At 47.8% G+C, this 19,336-nt stretch overlaps 1 protein-coding gene across 7 annotated transcripts in view; it reads right to left on the bottom strand.

The window, feature by feature from the left end:
* NFIB (nuclear factor I B) overlaps positions 1 to 19,336 on the bottom strand; it is a 274,440-nt gene that overhangs the window by 179,472 nt on the left and 75,632 nt on the right. The window lies entirely within an intron of this gene.

Raw genomic sequence — 19,336 nt, 5'->3', positions numbered from 1 at the left:
CCCTACTGACTTGCTCCCGCCGTGTACGTCCGCCCGCCCCCCGCAAAACTTGGAAGTTGAAAAATCCACCGGTCACACCCTCCGGACCCCGTTCCAGCTCTCTCTCCAAATGAGACTTAAGTATTTTTTTTTTAATTATTTAATTACACAATCATAGCTTACACTCCTCCTCCTCCTGCAAACACATTCCTTCTCCACCAAACCCCCCTCCTCTGCCCTCCCTCTTTATTAATCACTATCTAACGCTGCAGAAACAACCAGCACGTTTTGCAAACATCCCTCATTTTCCCTCTCTGGTAGAAGAAAGTTGCGGGGGAGGGGGGGGGAAGACGGAGCGGGGGGGTGGGGGTGGGCTGCCATCTGCAGGCGGTCTTTCCTTCTCCTTTTGGGGTACGATTTTGCCATGGGCGCGGGGCCCGGACGCCCCCGCTCCCCGCTGGGCGGCCCCTGCCCCGCCGCGGGGGGCACGGGAAGGGCAGCCCCCGCCGCCCGCCCAGCGGGCCTGCCCCCGTGGTCTGTGCCCGGGCGGGCGGGGGGCGGGGAGCGGTCCCGGCTCCCGTGCAGCAGCAACAGGGCGCGGGGTCCGGTTTCATTCTCCGGCGCAGCATTTTACCCGGGGAGCTGGGGAAGGGGGACAAAGTCGTGGACGAAACTTATTTCTGATGCTGTGAGGAGGACAGCGGTCCAGGGGCACAGCTTGGGGCGGGGGGGGGAAGGATTCGGTGCGCTCGCGCCCCAACACACCGCCGCCGCCTGAGCCGCACCGGCGCTGCCGCCCGGTGCCGGTGCGCAGCCCCCGGCGGCGCCCTGCAGGGACCGTTGGCTTCCTCCTTGCCCAAAGCGAGAGTTTATTCACGTCAGGCATTTCGCGGCAGCACACCGAGGAAAGTAGGCAGGTTCAAGTCAACCATGAAATGGTCACTTTTTAACCCCGTCCTGTCCTCATTAGGGAAATGCTCAAACACAGCCCATTTTCAAAGAGGGCTCTTAATGAGGGGAGCTTGCCAAGTCCACCAGCTGCAATTCCCATAAATTTACAAACCAAAAGACGAAGGGGGATGGGCGGGGGAAGGACAGAGCCCGTGCAAGGCAGGTAACGTCAAAGAAACAGCAGAGGCCCCTCACGTTAACCTTTGCAGAATCCCCACCGCAGCCCCGCAGCCCCGTTTCTGTATGGACTTGCCCAGTTCCCTCAGATTTCCAGTGCTCAAGCAACAGCCACGGTTTTTCCCTTCTGCAGATCACATTCGTAAGTGACAAGTTCAGAACACACACTTAGGCGAGAAAGGATGAGGCAAACTCGGGGTTAACCACGACGAGCAACATTTATTTTCATATCAGGTGTAGAATACCCCCCAAATCCTATCATCTTTTCCTTTACCCAGACACTGCAAAAAGGTGATAATGCCAGCTTTAAATACTTGAGTTTTTCTTCGAATAAATATTCAATTTAACTGGAGTTCATTTACCATGAAAGACATTCCTCTTGGCACAAATGCACTGATGTCCTTGAACACACCTCTTTGAACACTTGAACTCTTACACAACAAGCCATTATTGTAAACCTGACTTCAAACCATAATAATCCCCTCCATCCCTTTTCCCCCTCCCACTCCTCCACAAGGATCCAGGCAAGCCCCCAACACCACATCAGCAAGGCTGCTGCTGTGAGAAGTCTCCCCTTTTCCAGGCAGGGCTTGCAGAAGGCCCCACTCCCTCCCAGGTGCCTGGCCAAGAAACCACTTTGTGCTAGAGACCTGTGCACTAAAGCAAGAACCATCTGGCAAGGTCCTGGGAGCAAGGAGAGGCAAGCAGGAAAAAAACAAATGGAACAAGGTAAGGGCAGACACCAAGCTGGGTGCTTTCTGCTGCTGTCACTACTGCAAGGGGGTGTGGAGTCAGGGTGAGACTGAGTTTGCGTCCCCACAGGGGCCAGCTGAGGGTAGATTTGCATCCCCACCCAGAGCAGACAAGGGGGGCTGAGCCCAGCCAGCCCTGCAGCATGTGCCAGTACCCCCAGAACAGCGCTGCTGCGGATCACAGCAAAGCCAGATGCTCCCAGAGCCGGTTGGCTGGCCAGGATGGAGCAGGCCTCTCATGTGAAGGCATCCTAGTGGAAATGGAGCTGCTTGGCCAGCATGGCTCAAGAAGTATATTGTCTTCTGCATGACCTAGGAGGCAAGACAGGCATGATACAGGTTGCCATGGGTTTGTCTGGGGTTTGACCCACAGGCTCCCAGTGCATCAGTGAAAGTAGAATTGAAGTGGGCACCCAAAAGGCGTGTTTCATCCCTGTTGCTCCTGACTAATCCCAGTGGGAACCCCTGCAGGAGGAAGACTGTCCTGGAAGAGCCCTCCTACACACACACCTACACCCAAGCACACACACACACATCTCACCACCCCACCAGCTTCTTTCACACGAAAGCAAGCTAAAGATTCTTTCCAGATAAAGGCCTCCATTAAAATAATTAAAAAAGGCAACTCTCTACCACTTCCTCGCAGAGGTACGTAAAAAGGTGTGTGGGAACTGGGGTAGCCTGGAGAAACATGGCGTTAAAGCAGCAATGACAGGAGCTGCAGTGGTTGGGCCTTGGCATGCAGGGACACCTTGTCAAAAAGTGGTTCAATTGCTTTCAAGTCCTGGCTTGCATTAACACCCTAAAAACATCTCCGTAAAAACCCCTTCTCTCCCACCTCATGCGGTAAAAACCGTGCTAGTGCTGCAAGTTCTCTTACCCTTGAAGCTCCAGGCTGGGGGGACAGTTGCTTTTTGTCCTCTGCCAGAGCTGTGACAACCCCTACTCTGTATCTGGAAGTTCAGCTGTCATTTCAATGTGGACAATTAAGAAAATAAAAGTCACCATCTGACCTTCCTGGTGAGAGACACTAGGACCTATTCTTGACTCCATGGGGCTGGGGAATGGCCTGAGGGATCCTGCCCCCAGGTGGGATGCAATAGGAGCTCTGATAACACAGGCCTGGACACACCAACAGCTGGGTTCACGCATGCGAGTGTTAGAAAACTTCATGCAAGAAAAATGTGCATTCAGGAAGAAAAGGCACCTTTCACACCAGTGAGTGGCAAATCTTGAAGCTGTGTGTGAATCACCCCCACGGAGAGCTTGCACCCTCCATGGCGGGGCTGTCCCCATGCCTTCCACCCACCTCTGGCCATGGTGGAGGGATATCCACTGCCCACACTGCAGGATCTGAGACAGCTCATGTCCGGAAAGAACCAGAAAGGCGTTTAGACACTATGGGCAGATGGACCCACTCCCCACCACCTGCTCTAACTCCCCAGAGCAGTTTCTGCCAGAGGTGCAGGTCCTGGTATGCCAGACTTGCATGGAAATTCTGGGGTTTACTGCTCACAAACTTTACCAGATACTGCAAAGTGGCACTGCCCTTGGACTTCAGAGACAGCAACAGGAAAAAGTGGAAAGGCCAATTAGCCCACCTATAGCCTTCCTAAAGCAGAGTTTCAGCTGATGCTCTTTACCCGGACAACTGCTCAACTGTTTCAAGTTCTGAAGCAAGAGAGTATTATTATGAATCAAAAACCAAAGAGAAAGGTATTGCTAATGCTGAAGTGCGCAGCCTGAGATTCTCTCAGAATACAAGTGGGAAGTCTGGCCAGTTATCTAAATGTACACATACTGAACTTCTAAGAAATCAAATCTTCGTAAAAATTCCAGTAGTCTTTTTGTGGAAATCAAAACAATTGATTCTGGCATATAGCATTTCATCCAAAAGATGTACCTAAGAACTAGCTCCAAAATTTTTATTTGAGGTCTCTGTGACCCAAAACACAAGCTTTACAGTGGGTTTTTTTTATATCTACTTCAATAGCAACACTGTCGACTTTTTTTTCACCCTTTGTTAGAAAATGTCATTCACACACATGTCTGTTAGTTATACAGTTACTTAGGTACACACATAAATACTGAGCAGCACAAATATAATGTAGGATAGTTTAGGGCAACTACAAGTAACAAATAACCTGAACCATATAATATATTATATATATTATATTATATTATATTATATTATATTATATTATATTATATTATATTGTATTGTATTGTATTGTATTGTATTGTATTGTATTGTATTGTATTGTATTGTATTATATTATCATAGTTATCTAGTGACAATTCTATCTGTATGACTAGTCTTCATGCCTTGCAAGATTTCTTGTACCATCTTACTAAATTACAAAGTAAAGTTTCATGTCCTTGGTAGAATCAGAACTTTGGATATTTTTCTTTCGTACAGGAGTATTGTGTGTGCAGATAGATTATATGTATATGTATGTGTATATGTATATGTATGTGTATGTGTATATGTATATGTAAACATATGTATGTGCACAGAAAGTTGGGTAGAAAACATTTAGGGAACAAACATAACTAGTTAAATAAGCAAACTGATAATGCCTTGGTTTATGGGGTCTCAATACATTTCATATGCAGCTGAATTGTAAGGTATTCATGACTTAAAATGCAAACAGCAATCAGTAAAGCTTCTAAGTCAGTGTAGTATCACACCTATAAACACATATATCATAATATTTACTAGCACCTTTTTGTTTGTTTGTTTGTTTGTGGGTGACCAGAAGAAACACACGCTGTAATAAACTGTATATATGCATATTGGATGGCGAATGTACACTGAAAAGTAAAGAAACACACTATTGACTCTATACAGAGACAAATATACATATATTGAAGAGTGTGTGCACTTGACCCCTGTCCTCATATGGTTTGATGGAGACTAAAATACTTTAGTTTTCCGCAGCTCCCAGACCAGCAAATGAAAACATCAAACCTCAAGCGTAAAGCTGTAAACCACAACATTTTGGGTTACACAACTGTGCAGTTTTTGTCCCCACTGCAGGTCACATTCTCAGCCTTACAAAGGCATGAAACACTCTTACCCCAGTGCAGTAAATTATTTAAAAATTCACATTTGCTGATCTTAAATGCCCTGGACATAAACAGCAACAACAATAAAATTTCGGCACCATGTTTTCTGACAGTTTATTTCACTTGCCAGATTTTGAAAATGCTGGGGGGGGGGGGGGGGAGGGGGGGGTGGCAGGGAGGCCGGGGCAAGTGTGTCTAGAAGCTGGATTTAAATGTCTGCTCAAATCAGAATTCTAAAAGTGCTTTACTTTTTTCTTGTGATTCAAAGTTAAAATTGTAAGCGTTGCAGCTCAAAACCGCTTCAGAGAATGTTACGAGTTAATCTTGTGTATTTTGGCGCCTTTTCCCTGCCAGCTACTGTACCTAAAAAAAAAAAAAAAGTTGGAGATCTTGTCTGTCCCGTCTCAAGTTCAATGGCAGCACTTTCCAGCAGCGGGAGGAGAAGATGGCCATGTTTGCAGCCCTAATAATAATTCAGATCACGCCACATCGGCATCTTGTGTCAGAGTCGAAACTGGCTTCCCCGCCCCCTTCAACCTGAGAGCTGCCAAGTCCTCACACACTCCGCATTCAACCACAACTTAATGGATGGGATATTGTGCATTAAAATGTGGCCCAGACACACAGGCAAAGCAAGGACAAGAGGGAAAGCAGACAGACACACACACACACACATACAAACAGGCATGCAAGAGAAAGGAATGAATTAAAACACACACACATGTCCCACAACAAAACGGTAGTGAAAAAAAGGCAAAAAAAGGGAACAAAAAGAAACTCTCTAAAGTAACTTTAAAAACAAGCCAGAAATGCCACCCGAACACCGTATCCTGCAATATAGCATGAAAGAAACCAGCACAAGCCTCCAGCCAATTTATCGAGCAGACCATACACGACAGGAATGCAGTTTCCTCAACATTATACATTAACACTGCAGTCCATTAACTACAAAAACCACCAAGACAGCCAGAGAGAAAATATTATATTAAAAGTGAGTAAAGAAGCAATCTCTACAGCAACAAGAGAGGAGAAAGAGCTGTCTGCAAGGTACAAATAAAGTAGCATTTGCATTAATCCTTTCTAGCATTTAACTGATAGATGCCTGCCAGAGAAGAAGGGGGAGGGGGGGGAAAGTTGAAGCAGGAAATGTGCCAAGTTCAGCACTTTTGGACGCAAACTCCCATCAGCTCATTCCTGGCATAAAAGTGTGACCCATATACAAAAGCTGCCAAAAAAGCAAAATATAAACAATCCACCACTTATATCTCATCCTGTAAAGCAGAAGTGATATCAGAGTTAAGGAGAGGGTATAACATCCACTTTGAAACCACAGAGACACAATCTGAGCCTGGAGGAATTACAAAACAAGAGTCAAGCGAGTTTAAAAAAAAAACAAAACAAAACATGAAAATCATTTTAAGCACCACGTACCATTGCAATGTGCTGCATTAAATAAATGAGATGTTGAAATCTGTAACACACCACGGGGCAGCTGGCTTCACATTTTCCAAGAAACAAATCTATTCCTTTCTCAAGTACTCGGTGTGCTGGGGTCTTTTTTTGTGTGTGTTTTTTATTATTATTTTATTTTTTATTTAGTGGCCTTCTGCCTTTTGTTTTGGGGTGGGGTGTTTGGTTTTTGTTTTGTTGTGTTTGTTGTTGTTGGCTTGGGTTGGGTTGTTTTTTTTTTTTTATTTGGGGTGGTGGTGGTGGAGTATTATTCGCTCGGGCTGGCTGTTTGCTTTGTTTTGGTTTTATTTTGTTCCTGCTGTCAGCTTTTTGCCTGACACCGAACGGGATGAAAATTCTTGGCCGGAGCGAGGGAAAAGGCGGTAAAGTCACAGGCTGCGGGCAGCCCCCGCCCCCTCCCCTCCCCTCCCCTCCCCCCAAGCCCCCCTTCCTCCGCTTCGCTGCGGGGCCGAGAGCGCGGTTCGGCGGCGGCTGGGCTGGACGCGGCGCGAGAGGAAAAGTGTGCATTTTTTTTGAACTCGTGCACACGCGCGCGTGAGGTGCACCCACTCACCCAGGCGCATACGTTACGGCGGGGCTGCCTACGCCCGCCCCCCTCCCCCCCCGCTCCGGTTGCTGCGCGGCGCGCGCGGCCCGCGCCTCCCTGCAGCCTCAGGGGCGCGCGCGGGTCCGGGGCGCCGCGAGCGCGGCTCTCCGCTTCCGCCTGGCGGCTGCCGCGCGCAGCAGAACCGCCGCGCGCCTCTGCATGTGAGCGGGGAGCCAGCCAATGGCGACCGCCGGGCGGGGCGGGGCGGGGCGGGGCGGGGCGGGCAGCGGCGGGGGCGCCCGGCAGCGGCGCCGCGGGGCGGGGCGGGGGCCGGGGCCGGGGCCGGGCGGCGGAGCGGCGCTCCCCGCGGGCGCGGGCGGGCACCGCCGCGGTGCTGGTGAGGCCGCCGCTCGCTCCGCTTCAGCCCCTCGCTGCGCGTGCCCACACCGCTCCCCCACCCCGGCCCCCTCGGGAGCACGGGGGCCCCGCAGCGCGCCGGGCGGCCGGGAGAGCGGTGAAAGGACGCGTTAAAGTCGTTCGCGATCGCATTTAAAATAAAGAAACAACTTGATAACAAAATATTTTCATTCAGCCCTCACAGGCCGCGCTTGGCGGGCGCGCTGCTTCGCAGATATTTTTATAAAAGGCTTTTGCGGGGAGGTTATGTAATTTCGCGGCTTCGGAGGCCTTTTATAAACCATCGCATCCCACTGCGCCCTCCCAGCAGGATTAACTTCACTCTGGAGGAACTGTTCTCTGGTCCAAACCTGAGGGCGGTAAGGCATCTTGCAGAGGAAGGATTTCACATCTAAAACTTCCTACAGAATTAAGGCACTTACAGTGAAATAAATAAAACTACATGAGGCAAAACTGTGTGAGGAGTTTTCACCAGTCAGATAACAAATGCATTCCTTCCTGTTAAAAATTGTTGGCCAAGTACAAACTGTAAAGAATCTTCATAATTGCTCGGAGACCATTGCTGGGAACAGGGGGGCCTCTCAGGAAGTCAATTTTCTTTTGTCTGATTCAAGAAAAACTTTCTAAGCTGCTAAAAATACATCGTGCTTTTAAAATGAAGCACAAATTGCCATGAAATGGGGGGGGGGGGGGGGGGGGCGGGGGGGCAGAAACATAAGAGAAACGGACTTAATTTCAGACTTAAGAACAATCACTATGGTGTTCTTCTGGCTTCATTTTCCTGATACTTTTAGGAAGAAGTCTAACCTAGACAAAATAAACTGCAAACTTGTCTCTTCAGTGAATGGGGGAAACGATTGTTCATGCTACGTGTGGCACAGATTTTGTACACTGTATGACAGCCAGTCAGGCTACTGGAGAGCATACCTTTCTCCATGCCAGAGGGAATCTGTGAGTGTCGATTTAAAAAATTTTTACTTTTTTTTCTTTGCTTTGCTGTAGAATTCAAACTTTGGGTCATAGACTCACAGGCAATTAACAATGCACACTGGTCATCAATACTTAACAGAGTTTATTACAAGGACTTTGGCTGTATTTCATGATAGATTTTCAGGCTTTTTGTTGCTCCTTGGGTTTAATTTTGGTGGTGCTGTTGTGATTCCTGACAAAGATCCAAGTTGTAGTAGACAGGCCCATTACTCTCTGCAGCTTTCTCTTTTTTGTGTTTCTTTTTGTTGAGTCTGTATAGTTACTAAGCCTAACTGCAAGTGATTTAGCAAACAATCAGGAACTTTTTATATTGTATCAAATGAGAGAAATAACAACATCAGGGAAAGCAATGGATGTTGTAATTTTTTAGAAAGAAGAACTGTGTTACCCAGAGCTGCTGTAGTTACTCCGATTGTTTGTTACAGGCAACTTTCTTAAACATATTTTTAAGTTCAAAAATTGTGTTATGTATCATTTCCGTTGCCTTTGATTTCTCAGTTGTATAACACTAGCATGTCTTGATTATGGCTTTCTTTTCCATAAATACAATCAGATACATGTATTTCATAACAAGCTGACCTTAAGTTCTTTTGATTCTGGTTTTTGGGTGGGTTTTTTTTGTTTGTTTTGTTTTGGGGGGTTTTTTTGTTGTTGTTTTTTCTTCTTTTGAGGTTATATATATGTATACTTGATAATTTTTAGTGTTCATAATGGATGAAACATGAAGAGACTATAAATAGTTTTCCTCTATGGATAATTGCTACATACTCAATTACCTATTTGGAGATGAGTAGATAATAATGTGAAGGGAGATAGACTCATCTGCAGAATTTCCATGAAAACAAATAACAATCAAATAATTATTTGACATGTTTATAACAGAATTTGTAAGAAAGATCCAATTTTTCAAGACTAATTTTCAAAGCTACTTTATCATTTGCTTTATAAAAATCTCTGTATTTTCAAGGTTTCTTCACTAATTAACAGGACAGGAAAATAAAATGAATGAAAGAGGATCTGACAGAAAGATGGATCAACAGTGAAGTCTGAGTAGTGCAGTCACAGAAGAAACCGAGTGAACAAGGATCATGTTAAACAGTCTCAGTACAGTTCAGCTGTGTGCATGAGGGATACAGCCACCCTCATGCATAACAGGACAACTGAGAAAACCGGGTAGCTTTGGCTAAATACATCGTTTTGCACATGTAAAAAACTACTTTCGCCCAGACAGCTTTCAAGTAGGAGCTTCACATTTTTCAGGGAAAGGCTACTGTAGCTAAAAAGGTGCAGCTTGTTGTTCCTGCAACAATTTGTTCAGGTTCGTCTGAGCAGAGCGCCATGGAAAATCCGCGATCTGCACATGTGCACGACACTTGCTCATTATTTCTGAAAGTTCATACTTTTGCCATGCTGCTCTTTATAGGCTCCCAGCCCTGCCGAGCCTCCTGCATAGTTTCCTAGCAACTAGGTGGAATTATAATCTGAGTTTGGCAGTGGCGAAATGGTTTCTTCTGATGCTTCCCCCAGGCGAGTACTCCACAATCTAGGGTGAAACGCACTGAGCAAAGAGACGGGGAGTGCTGGTCTGCAGGTTTATACAGACTGGTGTTGGTAACTGCCAGCTAAGCAAAGCCTGGGGTTCCCACTTGCCACAGCAGGAACAAGTGCTATTAATTCCCAGCCCTGCTCTGGCATATTAGGCAAGGGAGAATTCAGGGAGACTTTGTAAAATTATTTCTAAAATCCTGAGGCCTCGGCATGCAGTAGCAAAGTTGTTACCCATTACAGCAGACCAGATTTTTCACTTTGGATAAACAACACAGGAGAAGAAATCTACAATTTTATTCAAAAGCTGGTCTCCCTTTCCTTGCCCAGGAAAGCAGCTGCAAAATCCTGATGCACATCATCTATTTCTGCCTAATTAATAGTCTCATACTATGTACTTTTATTTGTTTAATCCTGTTCTATTAAAATACATTTGATGCACTATCACAACATCACCACACAACCACATCATCACCAGAACAAATCAGAAGAAGATTAGGAGATTACAGAGTGAAGCACTAAAAAGGCAGAAAATTTCCTATACATTCCACACAATAGACTACCTTCAGTTCTTCAACTGTCTTTAATAATACAACAAAGTGTAATTTCTTCCCCCAGACCCTTGCCTGTCTGCATGCACAGGACTGATGAGGAACTGTAACTGTAACATCATTGTTTTTAATAGAACACAAAGAAGAAAAAAAACCACCACAAAAAAACCCAACAAAAACAAAAAAACCCACCTGAGCCACATAGCTGAGTCTTAATGGTGGCATTTAAATGGCATACAGAGCTTTTGGAGTTCACACCTCGTTAAGGTGAACAGGAAGGGAAGGGGTGCACATCTTTGTTGTTACTTTTGCCTTGCAGCATTTTCAGTCAAGCTATGTGAACAGAACAGCAACACATTAACTGACTTTGTAACAGCTGTATTTTTGCAGCAGGGTTTGGGTTTTTTTAAGTTTAGAAATTGCAGAACATCGTGAAATGGAGCCAGGGCAGAGCCTTAGAGGACAATTATTTTGGTTTCCTATATTATGCAAACCAGTCTACCAGATCCAAGTCTCCTTCCTGCTCCAGTTAGGGGATCTCTTTCCACTGAACTTTTCATACCCCAATGGTTCTAAGATGGGTCCTACAGCACCCAGACTGACTTGACAGAGTATTTATTCCTCTGGATGTGAGCATGCTTACCTGATCCAACCAAACCTGTACATGAATGTGCATCTGAAGGGCTGCATGTGGCCCATATTATTGTAACAGACTAGATATTTTGCAGTCACATAGGTGATTGGATTTAGTCCTAGGGTATGTTTCATGCTAGGATTTCTGAGCATGTCATCCAAGGATGACACTTTCAGCACTCATCAGCTTGAAAGCACATTTCAAAAATGTCAGAGGAAGAATTTCTCTGTCCCTCTTAAGCTCCTGTGAAAACGTGCTTTTAGCCTGCTAGCGCAGCTTCTTTCTTTCATTTCTGTCCTTTCCTGTTGCATCAGCCTGGGCCTGGATCAACCACTCATGAATGTGGCTTCAGCATTCTTGTAGCATTGTGTGGGAGAGATTAGGGAAGGCAGCAAAGGTTATTTTCATGTGAACATCTCACTTTTACACTGGGATTTCCAGGAAAGAATATGGAGGAAATCTTATTTCTGTTGATGGGTGTGGATGTGACAGTCACATATTGTGTGCTGTAGTCATTATGGGTTCTCTGTAGGCACACCAACATGACAGCTTGTGCAAAAGCAAGCTATCCTCTGAGCATGTAGACTTACAACATTCAGCATTTCTGCATGAAAAAAAAAATACTCATGAGGGTTGATCACAAACATTCACTGCTCCACATATCCAGGATCCATCCACGAGGGGAGACTTTTTTGGCCAGAGTAGATGATTTTGGCACCTGGTGGCTTTTTCATCCAGACTTCTACAGGTCTATGTCATTACGCTGTCAGCAAGATACTGAAGATCTTAAGGAAGCAAAGATCTTTTACATGATTGATTATCTTGTTCCCATTTCTAATGTGTTTAAAATAATAGCTACGGTTTGAGAGAACAGGCTTCAGACACTGCTCTGAGGCCAGTGTTAGCACTGTGAATACTGCACTTCACTGATCACAGAAGAAAACTAGCTCTCTCAGCCTGAAAGACAACACAGGTTTCTGTCACCCACAGAACAGAAAGATGACCAGCATGATGCTGTCCCAGAGATGACATTTACCAGTCTGAACAGCAGGGATCTCACTCCCTCCCAAGAGTATGGATGTTGACAAGGTGGTCATCATTTTGAGAGATGCCTCTTGCCCTCTTCATGCTGGTACTGCTGCAAACAGCAGGAGACTGTCAGCTGGAGGAGAGTGGTAAAGTGTGAGTTCAGCAGGCTAGAGAAAAGACAGTCCTTCTTACCAAATCACTTCTGGATAAAAGTGTAGCCAGTGTCATTTCTGCTCCTGCCTTCTGCAGTATTCTGCACCATGTCTCCAAGGAAAAGGACCTCCAAGGCTCTCCACCAGTTTTTCAAGGCATGATAAACCTGAGACAGGTGACTAGAATGTGTGCTTATCATCAATGGGACAGAGCCCAGCTAGCAGTTAAAGAGCTTAAGGAAAGCATTGTTGACACTCCCCCTTGCATTGCTTCTAATGTGCAAGAAAAAATGTCATGCTACGGAAATAAAATGGGACATGGCACACTCCTCCAGCACCCATGAATGTGTTTTCCATTGCTTTTTTGACAATGAGAAACTGAGTTATGTCAAAGTCTCCCTGACTTCTCCTCTGACCATTGATATGCCTGGGAATACCTGTGAAGACTCGCTAATTTATTCAGTTTATTGAACGATTTTTAAAATATTAAAATAAAATAAATATATTGCAATTAATGTGTTGTTTAAGCATTTTTAGAACTGTTACAGGCCCTCCAACTTTATAATAACGATTTTTAGAGGTGCAGGTTTCCTATGCCAGTAAGCACTGGTGGTACAGTCACACCGGTGGCTGAGAAGGGTTTCTGAAGGGTGCTGTTTCCCTTTCACCACACACCAACGTGCTATGTGGGAACAGAGTGAATAGGGAGCAGTACCTGCTTCCAGCCCTGGAATAACTGAAAATCTTGTAGTCTCTGGAGCCTGCACTTGTGTGAGAAGACAGCATGCAGGAGAGTTCAGCAGTAAAATACTGGTGGTGGTTATGCTTCAGGAGAGGGAACCCTTGCCTTGGAAACCATGGCAGCAACCAGCCACTTAGCTCCTTTCTCTTTTCTGCCTTGCTGTGTGCTCTTCCAGTCCTGCTCAGAGAGCAGTGTCTCAGCTTTTCTAAAGACAGGTCATTTTACCTTTATCCTTTTCCATAGCTTCCATATTATTATTTTTTCTGTAGTCATTGTTCTTCCTTACTTCACTGGCTTAAATGCTCATCCGATTTCTGTCCAGAGTTGATGTGCACTTCAGTTGTACTGTGTTGATTCTGCTTTGCCTATTGACCCAGTCTAAAAGGAGGAAAGTTCCTCTAGCAAAAATGAAAAGCACATAATTTGTTCTCTATTTAAAGAAACAAAAGAGTTTGTCCTTTATATTCTATGACATGGCAAGACCACAGATCTCTTCCTTTATCCCTGCATTTTAGCCCATATCTTGTCTGCTAGCAATGAGGTTCCCATAGTGGGAAGGATTTCAGATTAGTTTCTTAACTGACTGGAAAGAGAAGTCAGGGAAAATGGACTGAGGGGTCATTTCAGGGTGTTAGTAAGGAGAAATTACTAGGAAGAAGACAAATAACTTTCTGGGGCGTAAAAAGCTCCACTTGTCACTGCATGAGCTGCCGAGTGAAGAGCATGCTATGGTAGCTATGGGAAGTTTGTTCTGGCTGAGAAGCCTACTGAGTGTTGATATTTTAAACTTTAAATGCTAAAGGCAAATACTAGCATCCTGAGTAGAGGAGGGGGAGAATTTAAGCAGCCATTGACAGGAGTCTAAGATAAAGTTTTGCAGAGACTGTCAAATTTATTCTCTCCCTCTCTCCCAGGACATGAGGTTGGTAGATTAGAGGAAAAAACATCATCAGGCAGTGCTTTCCCATTACAAAGTTATGTGGTGTTTTCTTCTGCAGCAGTGAAAGGGGTTTCTTTTCTCCCTGATGGATTTACTTTGCCTCCCTAAACCACATCCTCTCCTGTTTTCTGTGAAGTTTTGACAGATAAAACTTTCTGGGAAAGCACGATGCTTCTTTGTTTCTGGTATGCATTCTGCCTACAAGTCTCATGGACTCAATTCAGAAATAGGATTTGTGTAAATGCATTTTTTCATTACTCCATTTTTAAGGCCAGGCTGTGGTAGTGGAATGGACAACATCAGAATGCAGGCTCTAACCTGCACCAGCAAAGCTGCAGTGTGTCCTAACACCTCTCCCTGAAGGCAGGGTGAAGACCAAAGCCAGATCACACCAGCAGGACCCAGCATTGTCCCTAAGCCAGTGATACCTGCACAGAGGGGTCTATCCTACCTAAATTACAGTCCAGACCAGGGTGGTCCCAAGCCCATCCCCAGCAGCCGCCCCGGGACATGGGGCAGGTTGCTGCCCCCATGGTGTGGACGGGGGTGTGTGACCACACTTTTTTAGCCCAGGGGGGGCACAGTCAGCAACTGCACTGGGGAAGACCTCACAGCAGCTGGCACAGGGCTGCACTACCATACTGCCTCCTCTCACCCCACACCTGCCACCCCACAGCAGGTGGGTGGAGGTGCCATGGCTGGAGGGGAGGACACCACAGAACAGAATGGTGTGGTGGGGCAGATGCATGGCACCCGTGGGCTCCTCTCCTTCCCCTGCCAGGAGCGCTTGCTCGGCATCTTTTTTTTCTTTCCTTTTTTTTTTTTTTTTCTGTTTGTTTTAATTTTATTGTATTTCCTACACTGTGGGAGGGAGCCGCAGCCAAAAATAATGTTGCCAAGCTGAGGGGATTGGCACACACTGCCTGGAGTCTGCAGCAACAGTGGAGGCTTTAAATAGATTGAGCCCTGGCTGCAAGCTGCTCCTGGAGGTCTGGCAGCCTCACCCCAGCTAGGGGGGATGCCGGCTGAGGGTGCAGGATGCACTGCCCCTTGCTGCCCCTGTGTCCATGCCTGGGGGGGAGGGGCGTCTTACCCCTGTCCATGTGCAGCTCCTTGGCTGCTCTCAGCTCCCCGCTCACCCCCAGGGCAGGCTGACAATCTGTGATGGCTGGCAATGCAATCCATCCCCTGGAAATAGCTGCAGTTACTAGAAATCTGTCATCAATAAAGCTGTGGTGGCCTGGTGGCAGCACATGTGGGTGTGGGGGGAAGCCTCTGCTCCAAGTATTACACGTGTGAAATGCCAAGTGTGGCAAGAGCTAGCCCGGGGAGGTGTTATTGGGGATAGCTCCACAGCCCCGCTGCCACAAAAACTTCACAGTGCTGTTATTTCATCCGAGGCTGACCACCTGTGACTTCTCCAAGATAAAGCAGATACATGATTTCTCTTTCCTCATCCTTTCCCTGACCCAGAAATAATCCCTGTGGAAAACTCTAACCATCCCTAAGTAAACAAGAACCTCGAAGCCTGGCAAGCCAAGTCAACCCTTCCTCCCTGGGTGACAGCGGCATGGGGCAGGGCAATGAGCAGGAACCTCCAGCTCCCCCACCCCACCCCCCCACCCCCGTTTTGTAGCACTGCACGATAAAGCTGCCTCCTGCAACTGTGTGAGATGTAGGAGGGTCCCGAAAACAGTTCCTCTGAAGCCTGCAGCCTGCAGAGCTCTTCAGTGGGGGAGTATCTCTCTCTGCCTAATGCTTGGCGTGCAACCAGGCACTAAGTCCTGCAAAACTTCAGCGCTGAGCTGTCGTCTGTTTGCTCCTTCTGATGAACTCCTTCTGTCTTCTTCTGCCCCGCAGCCCTTACTCCCTCAGACTCCTTAATTTCTGTTTTACAGCAACCGCCGATTATTTCTCACCCGGGAGGATGTGGGCCCCTCACTCCCCCTTTACTGCCCCCGGCCTCCCGTCCAGCCGCGGAGGGGCAGAGGCAGACGGCGGGGCCGGGGCAGCCCGTCTCGGGGGCGGCGGCAGGCGCGCGCTCCCAGCAGCATCTTTCCGCACGGTGTTCTACGGCCTCTCACTGCTCCCACTTGGCACCCTCGCTGCGGAGCAGTTTGGCTTGTCCCTCCGTGCGCTTTCAAAGGCTGCCTGCGCACTGAAAGCCACTTTCTCCGCCTGCGAGCTTTGTTTCCTAACTCCAAGTCTGCTTCCCCCCCGCAACCCCAGCCTCCCAAACAGACGGCCTCCAAAAAGGGGTCAGTTTCTCCTTGTTTCACCCAGCGTAGGCGCGTTTCCTTGACTCTGCTGCTGTTCTGAGCTCAGCACAACCGGCTGTTGCTCGGTCCTAAGAAAGAGCAATGCTTGCAGTCTGATACCAACTGCTTACGTAGGATGAAGAAGAAAGCAGTTAACATAAACATATACTTAAGACAGAGGAGGAGTACGTTGGCCGTTTCCTCTCTGACTTGCCCCTGTTACTCTGACGGCGGACTGCAGCCCCGCTGCCGAGCCTCCCGAAGGATGCTCCTCGGCGGGCAGAGAGGCGGAACAGGTAGGGGCGCCGCTGCCCTTCCTTTGAAGAGCCGGCTGCTTCTGTTTCTCTCCCTCGCCGATGGATACACAAACCACGAAGAGAACAAGGAAATGTTCAGCCTTCTAGGTTTCACCAGCTGCAAACAGCCATCCCACTACCCCCCGCCCCAAACCCCCGAACCCCAACAACTAAACCAAACAGCAAACCCCACCCTCCGCTCGCGGCTTCAGCCGAGTCAGGAAAGTTTCCACTCGCAACAGCAGCTGCAAAGTTGGTTGATCGATCGACTTGGTATTTTTCGCTAAAATACACTTATTTAAGCCCGAAATGATGAGTGCGCCGAAATCTTCTCCCGCCGCCGCTCTGCCCCGAAAACAGCCCACCCAAACAAACAGCAACGGGCTCGGTCCGCCACCGCGAAACCCGGGGGAGCCGGAGCACCGGCAGCAGTGGAGCGGTCCTGAGCTTTTGTCTCCGTACGCTGCCCTCTTCCTTTCTCCCAAACTTTCGGGAGCTCGCTCTGATCTGTATTTATAGACCTGGAGCCCACGGCTGTATTTTTCCTCGTGCCTCCTTTGGCTTGGACTTAAGTCACTGGCAGGGAAAATAAAAAGGAGGCAGGCAGGCGAGCAGACAGACAGGACAGAAGGGGAAAAGAGCTGCGAGCCCCGCAGACGGGATGCGGAGGGAGGCCGGGGCGGGCGGGCGGCGGTGCGGGACTCCCCCCTGCGCCGGGTGGACGAGACAGAGGTAACGGGGGAAGGTCCGGCCCCGGTGCGCTGGGTGAGGAGCGGAGACCCTCTTGGTCCCGGCAACGGGGGGGGTGTCGGGGCGGCCGCCCCATCCCGGCGAGGGGGTTTGGAGGGGCTGAGAGTGGGAGAACTTGTGTTTTTGTCTGGGGCGGGGGACGACGACGCGGACGACGGCACGATGAAAAGGTGTTTGCAAGAGCCTGTGCTGTGGTACCAGGTGAAAATGAAGTGCGTGAGAGGGGCACACGGGCAGCCCGGGGCCGAGCCCGCTCCAGGGGCCGCCGGCGGCCCCGGGGGACAGCGGGGGCGGTGGGGCGACATCGCGGAGGGGGATGCTCGAGGCTGCAGTGGGAGCCGGGGCCGCAGGGGAGCCCAGCAGCGAGCAGCGGGGCAGTGCTTCTCTCCGCGGCGGCGGGAGGCTGCGCGGAGCTGCGGGGAACAGCACCGCTCGGCTGGGCTGCCGTGGGGTATTTTTTTTTTTTTTTTACGAGGTCTCTATTGTGCTTTAAACAATCAAACCCCAAAACAAATCCCACGCTGCTCACGGGAATCGGGAAGTAATAGCTGTCTGGAAACGCGTTTATTGGAAAAGGGGAAAGCTTTTCCTGCCTGCAGAAAAAAAAGGGACTGCGGGATTATAAAAACGTGAGTGTTTGGGGTTTTGCTGTTGTTATTTTTCTTTTCCCCTACGGTCTGCAAGTAAAGAAGCTCTCTTTTCCCCTAGCGTGGATGGTGAAAGTGTCTAACCAAATATGTCAGTAACGCGGATGGTGTAATTGTCATGCTGTTAAGCATTTCCTTATTGTGGTGCACACCATATAGCCTCTAACATCCGAAATAGATGTCAAAGCAGTTTCTGATGTCTGTAGAGAGATCTTTAGAGGTAAGTAAAAAAATGTGAAGCTGCTGAAAGAGCTTGCTTTTGGGCTGAAAATCAGACTTTCAGGTTTGGCTTCGAGTGGCAGAACGGCTGAAGCAGCAGGATTACGCTTGGCTGTGCAGTTTGGCATTATCATGACCTCGTTCAAACGCACTCTGGTGTGCCGTGAGGAAGGTATAAAATTAGATTAAAGCTCCCAACAACGTACCAAATCCTGTTCAGGGCTCTGGCTTTGGACTCGGGCTTGTTTACATCACCGACGTTTCAGAACAAAACCGTTTCACCCTTTACCTCTCCGCACAGATTTTTCTGTTTGATTACATTAATAATTTTGTTTCTATTTCCTACCGGCCCTTCCAAGTGGGCAAATCAACCCCCTTCCAACACAGGTGGGGGCTGTTATTTTTAGCTCGTTCGCTGGAACAAAATGTTCCAACACTCCCTGCTTTGAAATCTCACTGCGGTTTGACTACTCTTCGATATTTAAGACCGTCGGTTTCCCTTGTCAAACTACCTGTTTAGGAAATGGCTCCCATAGCTTGGCAAATCATTCTCAACAAAGTAGAGAGGAGCATTTGCCGAAGTAAAGAAACGTTTCTAAAATGTTGCAGGGAAACACCCGAAATATTAAAGTGGTAAATCTACCCTTATGATGACCCTATCAGTGTGCCCAGCTATCAAAATAACATTCTGTCGGCGCTCGCTGAACAGTTTTGGGGAGTTCCACATGCACTTCATAAACAGCACTAAAAATGCGTGTCTGATTCAAATATCATTTAAATAGCCCTGCTCCCCCTTCCCAGCTGCAGTTCTGCAGCTACTGTTTTGGTAACAGAGTACTTTAAAGTACCTTTAAATATCACATACACACACAACACCCCCACACACACCCCCACGCCCCCCCCGCACTGTTCGAGAGCTTGGAGCTGACACTAACTACTGTGTCCATTTTAAAAACGTGTCTCTGTGTATTTAGCCACAAGCTGTCCGACAGAAATGCAAATAGCGCTACGAAGGAACACTACACAGTAGGTGGGAAGGGAAAGGGAGAAATCCACTTCTGTCAAGTGATGCCTTCTAAAGAGTGAATTACATTAATTCAGACTTTAAAAGCTAGCGCCCTTGAGATTACAATGCCATACGCATCGGTACAGTCTGAGGCGTAGAAGTGATAACGGCAGTTTTAAACTTCATGGCTCTAGATTTGGAAAGTTCTCGTACCACTTGAGCCTGGACACCCGCAC

Source organism: Falco naumanni, chromosome Z (genome assembly GCF_017639655.2).
Source record: "Falco naumanni isolate bFalNau1 chromosome Z, bFalNau1.pat, whole genome shotgun sequence".
NCBI classification, from domain to species: domain Eukaryota; kingdom Metazoa; phylum Chordata; class Aves; order Falconiformes; family Falconidae; genus Falco; species Falco naumanni.
This window is presented reverse-complemented; position numbering and strand designations above follow the sequence as displayed.